Here is a 13,334-nt window from a genome sequence, read left to right as displayed (position 1 = left end):
TCCTGTGTTTCTCCTGGTTCCTTAGTATTTGTGATTAGTCTACCTTCTAGTATTATTCCTCGTCGTGAGAGTTTCTAAACATCATGTCACGTAACAGAAAATCCAACCTCTTTTAAATGGATCAAGCAGCAGGAAACCTGGACTTGGTGATCTGATTGACTACTTCATTAACCCTCTGGGGTCTGAGGATTTTTGCGGCCCTGGAGAAGTTCTGACATGCCCTGACATTTGTGCTTTTTTTAGTTGTTCATAAACATATTAATGGAAAAGGTGTCATTATACTGTATTCAGCACGAACTTGGCTACCATAATATGTGAGCAACATGTATGTACATGTTTGTATTTTTGAAGGAATAACATTTATGCATGGTTACTGAAAAAAAAAAAAAAAAACTCACTGAAAAGTCACTGAAATAAGGCCACAAAACTAATATTATATATGTGTTCACACATTTTGCTTCAAAATGAAAATTATCCTGTCTACTCGTTCATATAAAACAGTATATTGATTTCAATTTTGTAAGACACTTTTTGTCAAGAAACACAGTATGCATGGAGGGCGTGAATCTTCATGAATAATGCTGTGATTCACACGTGAGAAGACAAAGACCCACATAATGACTCACATAATGAGAAATAGTGTGAAAACACCCTCTGATATCAGGGTCATATCAGCTGTATTAACGTAAATATAATGCCCACTCTTGACAAAAAAAAACAAAAAAAAAACAAAAAAAAACATGATTTTTGTGATCTCATGCATGCACATATTATTGCACATGTAAAAAGAACCCAGTCAAAAGATTGGGTAATGTTTTTAAAAGAAGTCTCAAGTCTCTAACCACATAATGTTTTTCTATTTTAATATACTTTCAAATATAATGTATTTCTGTGATGCAAAGCATCTGAACATTCATGTTACCTCTATTGCATTTCATGTAGGCTATTATATTTGTTATATTATATAGCCTAAATGTTAATGTGCAGTTGACAAACTATTCATCATTAAAAGATCAAGCTTCACATTTTGACCTCTGTTTTACTCTTATAGTGACCGTAATTTGTTAACAGCCTATGCGTCAGGAGTTATAAATATGAAAAACATTACCTTTGACAAAACAACAGGGCTTTTAGCTTAAAAGCATCTACATTTGGAGAAAAAATGATGGATTCTCATATGTTTATGGCAATTTTCTATACAGAGGAGTAATATTTATTCAACATTTATTGTCATCACTATGGGCACTGGATACTGTGTTTTCAATTCATACTTGCAGCCGGAGGGGGCTCTATGCACATTTAGTCCACAGATGTCTCGTTAGAAGAACAGGCATACCATGTGATATTCCAGGAACTAACAGAGGCTTCCAGAGATCGCTAACCATGGCTATAACATGCAGATAGACACTTTTAGAGATAATAAATACACAATTGCGATGATGTATACATGTATTGCTTCAGAATTTGCGTCTGAATAGCGCTCGCTCCATGGGCGTGGACGCATTAGCGGATAATGAGCTGAATCACGGACGTCTGATATGTCTCTTTTTTTCATTCAGATTACATAACCAGAGAATTTTTGTTTTCGATTTGACTTACATGATTTAAAACCTGACATTTTTTAATGTTTCTTTAGACACAAGTCTAATTTTTTTGTGATTAGTATTCACTACGTTACAGTTCATTTTCGGAGAACTATCAGAATGGACTTCGTTCAGAGGGAGACGACAGATCACGCATCATGTTAGTTTTCTTTATTTTGCAAAAAGAACAACATTTAGTTAGTGTACACAAATAAAAGAAGATATTTCACAGATTAAAATGGTGTATAACTTTTAAATGTATGTGCAAAATTGACAGAGTATTTTGAGTCTCTTTCATACTGATAAGAAAAAAAACAAGGTGGTATCGCCGGCGACCTCTGAGTGTTAAAATTCTCATCGAGAGAGGCTTCAAAATCACCATCAGAGCAGTGAGAGAAATTCCCAGTCCTATTAATACAGCATTGCCAATGCCAGTGGTCACAATACTTCCCATGAGTGATGTTCCCAGACACGCTTCTGTGTGTGAAAACTCTGATCCAGTGTCTCATCCCATTATGGCCAGCATTCCATTGTTTAGTTTTGTCACAGCTGCCATTCCAGAGTCTCATCCTGTCATGGCCGCTGCGCCTGAGCCCTCAGCCAAAATGGGTGCCGTGCATGTACCCCTGTACCCCTTAGTACCCCTACTAATTGAGTATAAGGGGATGTCATGGTACCCAGAAATGGCTCCAGCCCCTGAGTCCTCTCCAGTGTCAGCTCCAGCCCCTGAGTCCGCTCCAGTGTCGGCTCTAGCCCCTGAGTCTGCTCCAGCCCCTGAGTCTGCTCCAGTCTCGTCTTCAGCCCCTGAGTCTGCTCCAGTGTCAGCTCCAGCCCCTGAGTCCTCTCCAGTGTCAGCTCCAGCCCCTGAGTCCACTCCAGTGTCTGCTCCAGCCCCTGAGTCCGCTCCAGTGTCGGCTCTAGCCCCTGAGTCTGATCCAGCCCCTGAGTCTGCTCCAGTCTCGTCTTCAGCCCCTGAGTCTGCTCCAGTGTCAGCTCCAGCCCCTGAGTCCTCTCCAGTGTCAGCTCCAGCCCCTGAGTCCGCTCCAGTGTCTGCTCCAGCCCCTGAGTCCGCTCCAGTGTCGGCTCTAGCCCCTGAGTCTGATCCAGCCCCTGAGTCTGCTCCAGTCTCGTCTTCAGCCCAAGTCTGCTCCAGTGTCGGTACCAGCCCCAGTCCACTCCAAAGTCCTCTCCAGAAAGTTCTCCAGAGTCCGATCCAGAAAGTTTTCCACAGTCCACTCCAGAATCCCTCCAGGCCTAAAAACGCCTAGCATATGCCCGTGGCTATAGCCTGGGGTCTGGGAGAAGGCCACAAAGGCCCATCCTCCTACGCCTCCTGAGTTGCCGGCTCCGCCCTGGTCTCCTGAGTTGCCAGCTCCACCCTGGTCTCCTGAGTTGCTGCCGCCGCCCTGGTCGCCTGAGCTGCCGGCTCCGCCCTGGCTCCCTGACCTGCCGACACCGTCCTGGAGACTTCCTGTCCTGCCAAAGACTCTCGTAGTCCCCCTCCAGGCCACCCTTCCTCCCACCCTAGTTTGTGACGCAAGGACGTACAGTCTCCGTTGGTTCTCGTTTGAATGTAATGTGGTTATCTCCTGTGTTTCTCCTGGTTCCTTAGTATTTGTGATTTAAAGTCTACCTTCTAGTATCATTCCTCATTGTGAGAGTTTCTAAACACCTTGTCACAAAACAATTACAGTATAAATACAGTACATAATATTCAGGTATGCATGTAGTTGACATACTAAAAATTATCAGGTTAAAATATATTTTTTAAAAGTTTACTTAAAAGGCAAGTTTTAAATAGTTGTAAAGTATATTGTGTTACACAGTTACAAACCATTTACATTGAATTTAATTGAATCAAATTGAATTGAATTGAATTGAAAGTGACAGTGACAGTTTATACTAGCATGCCTTTACAAACGAGTGCTGCTTGTGTTTCATGAATGAGGCCCAATATAAGCGCCTCAGTGGCTTTCACTGATTAATGTTTAAAGCATATAGAGTAATTTAGTAACCATTGTCTAGTGATTACATTACACGGACATTGTGGTTGTCCAGCGGGAAGATACGGACACAAAAACAGATGTACTATATTAAGAGGCTCTTATGGCTTTATCAATCCTAACGTGTCTAATTCCCCATGCCATTAAAATCACACTCATCATCTGCCAAATCTAGAGACAAATGTTCTCCATTCTTTCTCTCTTTCATTAGGATTATCCAGCTCCTTTTTCCTAGATATCAGGCAGGCCCCCAACCCCCTTCTGTGCTCTTAAGTGTGATGGCATTTGGGAGATGACAAACCGACACACAGGCGGTTAATTCCTCTGCAACGCCAGGTCGTTCCCAAAGCGCTACGCAGTCACAGTGTTTATATGAGAAGAATTCCTCACCCCCTCCCAGCAACCATATCATAACCACAGGGAGCGCAAAGCATCAGCCGGTTGTTAAAGTGAGTGATGTGAGCTCTTAAGACGATAGCTTTGTCTGCGAGACACCCGCGTCTGATGCTGTTCGAGTTATGGAGGTGTTAGAGGCTGGTGGATGAATTATGACAGCCTATCAGACGTGCATAAAGACACAATCTGTTCCTATGCCAGCCTTTTACACGCTGAAGTAGAGCACTGAGTCTGGTGATTTATATAAGCATTTATTCACAATTAGAAAATATGATCATATCAGTGCAAAGCTGATCGGTCTTCATTCGCTCTGGGACTTGTCTGTGTGTGTTTCAGAAAGCATATTTCTTTGCATATGAACACAGAGGCTACATTTGCAATGGAATCCTAACGTACTCTTCTTACAACATATCCTAACTAGGCCTGATGTGGCAAGCAATTTGTTGGCCCACACTGAACGCAAACTTAATATATAGCTATGTGGAGAGAGATTTTGAACCAATGAGATTTCATGGTGGATGGGGCTACCAATGAGTTTATACATAAAAAAAATAAAATAAAAAAAAACATCTACTTGGACATTTGCGTTGGGTATGGGCTAAACGGTATGCAAAGCTGGTTAACATCGTTACCATGCACAATTTTCCATTCGCAAAAAACAACAACAAAAAAAAACAACACTTTATTGTAGCTTTATTGCAAATGCCTGGTTTAAACAGTGTTAATTTATCTTGAGATCTCTTGTATCATGATATTTCTGTATGCATGTAATATAGAGTATCAGAGCCCACTACAGTGAGTGATGTATCCCATGATGCAATGTGATAAAATCTGGAAGCAAGAATATCAGCCACAATTTGTAAAATCTGTTTCTTGACCCACCCCCCCCCCCCCCAAAAAAAAGTAATTAATTTGAAAGAAATAAATTAAATTGCACAAATTTGCATTTAAAATGCAAAATTACCATAATTATCTCCAAGATGACCTTTTGAAACATCTTTATTAATTAAACATTTAATGTATTGAGGTCATGTGACAACAATGTAGCGCACTACTGCATAGTGCTTACTGTTCCACTTATTAACAAAAACTAGTGTATACTGAATGGTTTTCAATAAGTAGTACACTGGAATTCTATGAACATAGCCAATGTATGAGCCATCATTAATGTGCAAATGTGAAGTGTACTTTGATTATGTGATTCATCATTGGTCTGTAGCAGTAGTTAAGTGTCACACGATGAACCTTAGAGAACAGATCTCTAACATTTGATCATTATGGAGAATCACCTCCAATAATCTAGACAGACAGAGATCATTGAAGCCTGATTATACTGCTAACACCTAAAAGAGAGAGAAGTAAAGAGAAGATGACAGTAGGGTTGGGAATCGAAAGGATGTGGATGATTTTAGTTCAGATTCCACTTGACAGTTTTGGTTGCTTAATGACTCCATTATTCTTTTAGTACTTGGAAAATAATTGGGTCTATACACATGTGTGTGTGTGTCTGTCTGTCTGTCTGTCTGTCTGTCTGTCTGTCTATCTATCTATCTATCTATCTATCTATCTATCTATCTATCATCATCGAGAGAAGAAAAAAAAAAAGAAAGAAAGCAGTTTATGACCAAATTTCTCCAATTCATTACAAGTCAGACATGATGAAAGTAATGACTGGTGATTATTATTTTTTTATTTATTTATGTATGTGTGTATTTGTTCACTACAAAAATCCTACAAGTTCATACAAAATTGACACCTTGTAAAATAGTTACGTTTTCTTTGTTTGTGATTTGGACTATACTGATGTGCTGTATGTTTGTGCTTTATTTATTATTATACTGTATGTTTGTACTAATTTGCGAGTTATGATTCGATTTAGAATAAACCTCAGCGTAGACCTTACTGCTTTGTTATATTTATGCTTAGAACAAGAAAAAAAAAAAAAAAGATATATTCTTTAAAACCAAGTCTTAACACACAGTTTTGTTTCTCAAGTAAATTTATCTTAAAGTATAGTTAGGTATTTTTGCCGAAAAACTACAAAAATATTGATTATAAAAATGATTTTTCGCAGTGTGGTTTATGATTCCCAGCCCAAGAGGAAATGCATTTTTAAGGAGCCAAAAGAGTTACATGGGATGGGTGAAGAGAGAGAGAGAGAGAGAGAGAGAGAGAGAGGAGGAAGATGACGATGAAGGTGAAAGAAATGAGCGGTAAGGGGGGAATAAGGAAGAGGAGCAGGATGAACCAAAGATGAGAGAGTGAAAGAGTCATGGAGAACAAAGAGAGAAACCTGGGGAAGAGCCAGATATGTTGTGTAGCTGTAATGTGATCAGAATCTTCACAGCTGGCACACACTCTTACCCCGCAGAAAGATGATTCATGATGGAAATACCTGAATTTGGTGGGTCCAACAATAAAGTTAACTTGAAATCAAATTATTTAATTTCATTATACAACAATCAATTAATTATAATGAGCAGCAATAAGCTACATTTTAGACTTTTATGCCGTCATACTTATAATTTTTTAAGTCCAACTGATGAAATTATTGTTTGAAGGCTGGACTTTTTCAAAATGCTTTTTTGCTCATTCTATAGACAGTTTTTGAAGGCAGGAGAAACCAAACACTTATTATTTTACAAATTAAATTCCATATACTCCTGTGGTTATTTGGTGAAAGTAACTCAAAAGTAGTGTAACGCATTACAATTCAGAGACAGTAATATTGTAATGTAACTAATTACTTTTAAATGACAGTAACTAGTAATATATAATGTATTATATTTTGGAAGTAACACATTATATTACTGTGTTACAGAAAAAAGTAATATAATACTGTGATATTATCAATTCTGTAATGTGTTATTCCCAACACTGGTGACGTATATCCAAGTTGGAATAAAATTTAGGGCGGGCCTTAATTTTGTCCATCTGGAATTGATTGAATCATTGAAATGGGCTACTGTTTCTGGGTCCAAGCCTCTACTTGTTTCAAGTGGGAATACTTTATCAACAACCATTTTTGAGCACTGTTTATTCATATTACACATTTAAGGTAAGCTTTTAAAAACTTAGGCTGTACACTACAGTCTCTGGGCTCACAGCAGACACCAGTATTTTAATGATTCATAAAAGATGAATGACTGTCTGGCCATTTGGAATTTTGATATGGAGATACAAGTTATGATCATGATTTTTTTTTTTTTTTTTTGGTATAGTATTACAGTGCACTGTGAGTATACAGATAAATAATTTATTAAAAATAAAACAAACAAAAAAAAACAAAGAACAAAACAAACAAAACAAGAATTGTCCATTTTGATGTCATGCTAAAATACACGGTTGTACTAGTTACTTGCTTAAACTTTAAAATATGTTAAGATCAACTGGAACCTGAATATTGAATACAAAATTAAATGTGTAACGATTACAAAAAATGTGTAATGAATATTTCATGAAATGTTTAAATGGATGAAATAATACAATTCAGCTGCCTAACTAACACAGCTATTTTAGTTGAGATACTGCCTTAGAAGGCACCTTACCTATAAAAAATGACAGATCACTGCTCATAAAAGTGATCTGTCAAACTTTTTCATCAAACTTTCTTTAAACTTGTATGTTATTCTGATATGCATTTTAATCAAGTTCTCCAGAATCTCAGTGATATTCTGGCTCATGACTGTGTGTGTGAGTATATGAAAAGAGATACAAATAATTTGATACGGCTCTGTTTGACAGTTCATGCCGTTAGTTCTGCTTCTCACTAGACCTGAGATCAAATTAGCTGGAGAGACCGAAAACAACACACCTTTACCCTGCTGCAGCTGTGACATGGTCTACACACTGGCCTCTTGATAAAGTCAATTTCAGGTCAAGTCAGTTTTATTTGTATTTGTGTAGCGTTTTTCACATTATATATTGTTTAAACCGGCTTCAATGAAAGTCATGATGTTAATGCTTATATCTTAACTCTTCCCCAGCCCACCATTATGCAATGATATAAACAATTATGCAGATGAGATTTGCTATTTAGTATATTGCTTTACGTGAGAATACTGTATGTATGCAGATTAAGTTGGACGTTCTATATATCCAATATATCACTGGGTGATAATATAGTTTACATTTTGCGACAATATAAACTAACAATTGAGATTTGCTATATAATATATATTGTTTTACGTGAGTGTACTGTATGTATGCGGATATGTATGGGATAATCCACGGCTAGGTCTGCATTACATGAATGTAATGTACGACATGGAGGCAAAGAACCACCTGACTCGAAGTGCATAAAAATCATGTAATGCACACCTAGCCATGGATTATGCCACTTATACCATTGTTACTTGCCAACACTATTAAGTTAAAGTTGTCATTGATGTTTACACTACAAAACTTGACTGGAAGGTGTATTTTCACCAACTATGACACGTTAGATCTAGTGTTCTGCCCACTTTAAATCAGACACAGAGATAAAGTTGTTCAGAAAGATTACATTTATTCGATTGAATTATAGAGAGAGATAAATCGAGATGTGCATGTGTTTATTACCACGGACAGCATCTCTCTACAAAGTTTAATTACTTCAAAAACAGCTATGTTACCATCTTGTTGCTAAGTAATATAACATAGCGATTCAGTAGCGAAGCTAATTTATTAATAAAAAGTCATAGTCAGTATGACAACAATGTTTCACTGCTCCTAAATGTTTCTGTGTGGGCGCAGCCCAATCACTGATCTCTGTGTGTGAAGTGATGCATGTATGTGTGTGTATGTAGTGTTTAATGTATGCAGCGTATTAAAATTAAAGTCAGCATGAAATCAAAATTGACTACTCCCCACAATGTAATATAAACCTGAGTTCACCTACATCGTGGGGACCAGCCACCGGTCCCAACAATGTAAATTAATTAATAAAAATACTAAATTATGTTTTTGTGAGAAAATTTCCTGTGATGGTTAGGTTTAGGGTTAGGGGTAGGGTAGGGGGATAGAAAGTATGGTTTGTACAGTATAAAATGCATTGCGGCCTATGGAAAGTCCCCACAATTCACAAAAACAAACGTGTGTGTGTGTGTGTGTGTGTGTGTGTGTGTGTGTGTGTGTGTGTGTGTGTGTGTGTGTGTGTGTGTGTGTGTGTGTGTGTGTGTGTGTGTGTGTGTGTGTGTGTGTGTGTGCGTGCGTGTTAATTAAAGTGTTGCAGAGGTTGACAGGATGTGTCCCCAACTCTCACAGCACCTGTGTCTCCTCGCCCCCTGCCCAGTACATACTAATTAGTCCTTCCAAAGCCCCACGCACAAATCTTTGCCCACCTGGTGTGCGGCAGCGAAATGCTTCCCCCCCATCGAGTCCACAGAGCTGCAGTTGTGCAAGGTCCTGCGCTATAATCAACATTCCTACTTCATGGCATTTATACGAGTGTAAATACAACATAAATGCCTTTTCCTGCATCACAAGTGTAATTTGAGTCCCGACACAACGGATCAAATAAGTAGAGGGTAAAGTGGGTTAGATTGTCTCGCATAAGTGAATCTAAAGGGGCTGCAACATAATCACTTAGAAATGCTGAATTGATTATGTTAGTAGCTTTTCGGCTTTTTATAGATGAAATCTGTACATGTAAGTGCCGTCGTTCGGGAGTTTAACGGCTGAACGCTGGGGGATTTTTTTTCCAGCGATTTTCTGAATAGGTGAGATGATCACACTCACGGTGAGTTACCTTTTCAGTACGGAACATGGAGCAGAAAATGTCAGATTGTCACACTGTATCGCTGAGATACACAAAAAGACGCAGATGATCGTTCACGCTCACACATACTGCAGTGCCGTTGTTGTGTAGAGTTGTATTTTTTAGCACAAGAACGATGTGTTGGTGTAACCGGGGGTCGACAAGGTGAAGAGTTCTATGTGAAGATGATAAAGGCCATTAAATTAATTTCCTGGCCAAGAGCAATGTGCCTGATGCTGGAGGAAAATAACCCATATCTGAAAGTATCTCCACAGAGCGCTTATGCTGGGAACATGCCTCACAAACCCAGATACATTTCTGTTCAATGGAGTAGATTTGTGTTTCTGGCTGATAAATCTGATTCGGTTTGTCATCAAGTGTAGCAGCTGTATCTGTTTCATAGGCATGAGCTCATGTGCATGCATGTGCATACATTTATAAAGGTGACTGACTGATTTAACAGGTATTTTAATGGGTAAAATATAGTATCTACCATGTGACATTTACTCTTCCTTAACAGGACACGATGTCCTAAATATAACCTGCTGGCATAATCTGTGAGGTAAACCACTGTTAGATGGGTTTGGAAATTGTCAACCTACAGGAAAGAAACAATTGAGTTTTCTTAGACAGTGTTTAAATTATCTATCTATCTATCTATCTATCTATCTATCTATCTATCTATCTATCTATCTATCTATCTATCTATCTATCTACATATCTATCTATCTATCTATCTATCTATCTATCTATCTATCTATCTATCTATCTATCTATCTATCTATCTATCTATCCATCCATCCATCCATCCATCCATCCATCCATCCATCCATCCTTCCATCCATCCATCCATCCATCCATCCATCCGTCGGCACTAAGTGAACAAGGAATGCCAGTACCTGATTGATTAACTATAGGTTATTTATTTAAGGCATCAGTTTTATTACAGTTCTCAGTCACTGTGGTACATTTCTCAGATCATCCTTAACATTTGCTGTATTTGGTCACCTTACTTACCAGACAGTCTCTTGATATCTAAGTGGGCGGTTCCTAGCCTAAATGAACTGCAATATGGACCAGACTTTAAGCTGTTTGACTTGTCTTTTTTTTTTTTTTTTTTTTTATATGAGGTACATGAGGAACATGAGGTAGATAAAAAGAGAGAAAAGGGGAGGAGGAGGAGGTGAGGGTAGAAACGGCATGGATTGAACACGGAGTGGGAGTCAGCAACTTTGTTTAGAGCGGAAATGATGAAAGGTTAAAGTCTGATAGATCTAGCTCCGTGTGTATTTGTGTGCATGTACGTGTGTTCCAATGCTAATAACACGAGTCTCTTTTGAAGAGGCACAAAGCGCTCATTCTTCCTACGAGTTCCCAGAACAGAGCGAGCTGCCTATGTCAGCTGTAAAACACAGGAGGAAGAACTTCCAACGAGAAAAAGGCAGATATTGAAACTCCTGCTTGTCTGGATCTCCCTTTTTACAAGTTTGCACTTTTTTATTTGGTTCCTGTTTAAATAATCATTGTATAAAAGGCAATTTTATACCAATTCCTCCTTTGACTTGTAAAATGTGGTTTCTGAGTGAACACTTTTAGTTTTTTCTCTGTTCATTTTCTTTTTTCTTTGTATCGCTGCATTTTTATTGACTACATTAATATGCATGAACGCACCTTATGTCACAGATTTGCAGTGAGAATTTCTCAGATCCCATCCTAATAAACATTGAATAACATGAATACATTAACAACTGTAATTATTTGTAGAATTACATCTGAAAGTTCTTTATAGTCTTGTGCATAGTCAAACATTTTAGCCTTTAAAAATATGTATTCCATTGACCGTGAGCCTGTACAACATTTGACCAACACACTCTCATGACAATTCAGTAACTATTTAATGTCTTGGCAAATAAGTAGTATCTCATTACATTTTCGTCCAACCTGCCACTGATAGTAGGTTTAGGGGTGGACCTTCATGCTTACATTTTTCTTTCTAAAAATTGTATATTTCCATACAAATCACATATGCAAAATCGATATTTGTCATAAAATAGTTGTGCATTCTCATGAGATGTATTTGGTTTGGGGCATTTTTGCTATGACTACAACTGCTTTATGATACCTCCAGAGAACACCCGAGTTCTGCCATCTGCAGTTTTTCATTGAAGAACAAAGAAGACAATGTTAGGACATCTAAAGATGTTTTATACTCTTTCATACTTGAGTTGTGGATATTGACTGACCTCCTTGACTCATTGAAGTGCACATTAGTTGTTGTTTACACTTTCGTCTTCTATTGTTGTATTGTCATATTCAATCTTCTTCTTTGACTAGCTCTACCACCAGATCCACCAATTAGTGCAGTCAACTCACATCCACAGATAGTAAAAAAAAAAAAAAAAGTTGTAATAACAAAAGTAATAATAATAATAATAATAATAATAAAATATCAATGTATGTTACATGTACTGTGAAAAGGAAAACCAGATGATACTTTTAGCTTAAAGTTGAGCTGACAGTAATTTTGAAGACTAACTAATATTTAAATACCTTGTTCTTGGAAACTAGATGGCACAGACTGATAGGTCCTTACTCTTTGGTAGCGATCACATCATTATCTACATAGCGCAGTCTTGGTCCTTGCTCTGCAGCGTAGCAGATCTATTCTGCCAAGACCAAATACATTAACATATCTATGCATATCTATTACCATGCCAATCTCTCAGTGTTACAGTACAGAAGGGACGGAGGCAGATGTAAAACAAACAGGTGAGTTTATTGATGTCAGCAGAGTTAAAACAGCAGTGCAGGTGATGATAGGTGAATAATGGAGATGATGTCTTGCTGATGATTGCAGGAATGGAGAGAATGGATCGCGCTGGAGACTTGGAAAACAGGAGACTGAAGACTTGGAATACAGGAGACTGGAGACACTCACACACATGAGGAGGAACACAGGAGGGAGACTGAAAACGTCGGAGACAGGTAAGTAGTTCGTCTGGAGTCCTTGAGGTAAGCATACAGGTAAGTAGCAAACAACGAGACCGGACAGTGAGTGTGTGTGAGTGTTGGCTTTTTGAAGTGCTGGTGATTGCAGTGATGATGACGTGCAGGTGGTGGTGATTAGTATTTGGGAGATGGAGTGCGTTGGGATTGAGTGAGGGTGGAGCCTGGCGTGTCTGTTACAGTACCCCCCCTCCCACGGCCGCTCCTGAGGGCCGAGGACCCCGGCGTCGCGGTGGTCATCCTCTTCCTCGAGGGGCAGGTCTGTCGGGGTGGCTGGCGTGGAATGTCTCTAGAAGGTTGGGGTCAAGGATGTCGTTTCTAGGAACCCACGAGCGTTCTTCGGGACCGTAGCCTTCCCAGTCCACTAGGTATTCGAGAAGACCAACACGGCACCTGGAGTCCAAGATCTCAGGTACTGCATAGGCGGCTCCGTCGTCCAGGATGAGTGGGAGGGGAGGGGAGGTGGCTGCCACGTCAGGATCTGTGGAGGGAGACATAGAGGGATGGTGAGGTTTCAACAGTGACACATGAAATGTAGGGTGAATTTTATACTATGGTGGAAGCTGGAGTTGGAAAGTGACCGGGTTGATCTGCCGAGTGATGGTGAAC

This window comes from Chanodichthys erythropterus, chromosome 8, assembly GCF_024489055.1.
Source record: "Chanodichthys erythropterus isolate Z2021 chromosome 8, ASM2448905v1, whole genome shotgun sequence".
Taxonomy (NCBI): Eukaryota; Metazoa; Chordata; class Actinopteri; order Cypriniformes; family Xenocyprididae; genus Chanodichthys; species Chanodichthys erythropterus.
The sequence above is the reverse complement of the archived record's forward strand: the minus strand, read 5'-3'. Positions refer to the sequence as shown.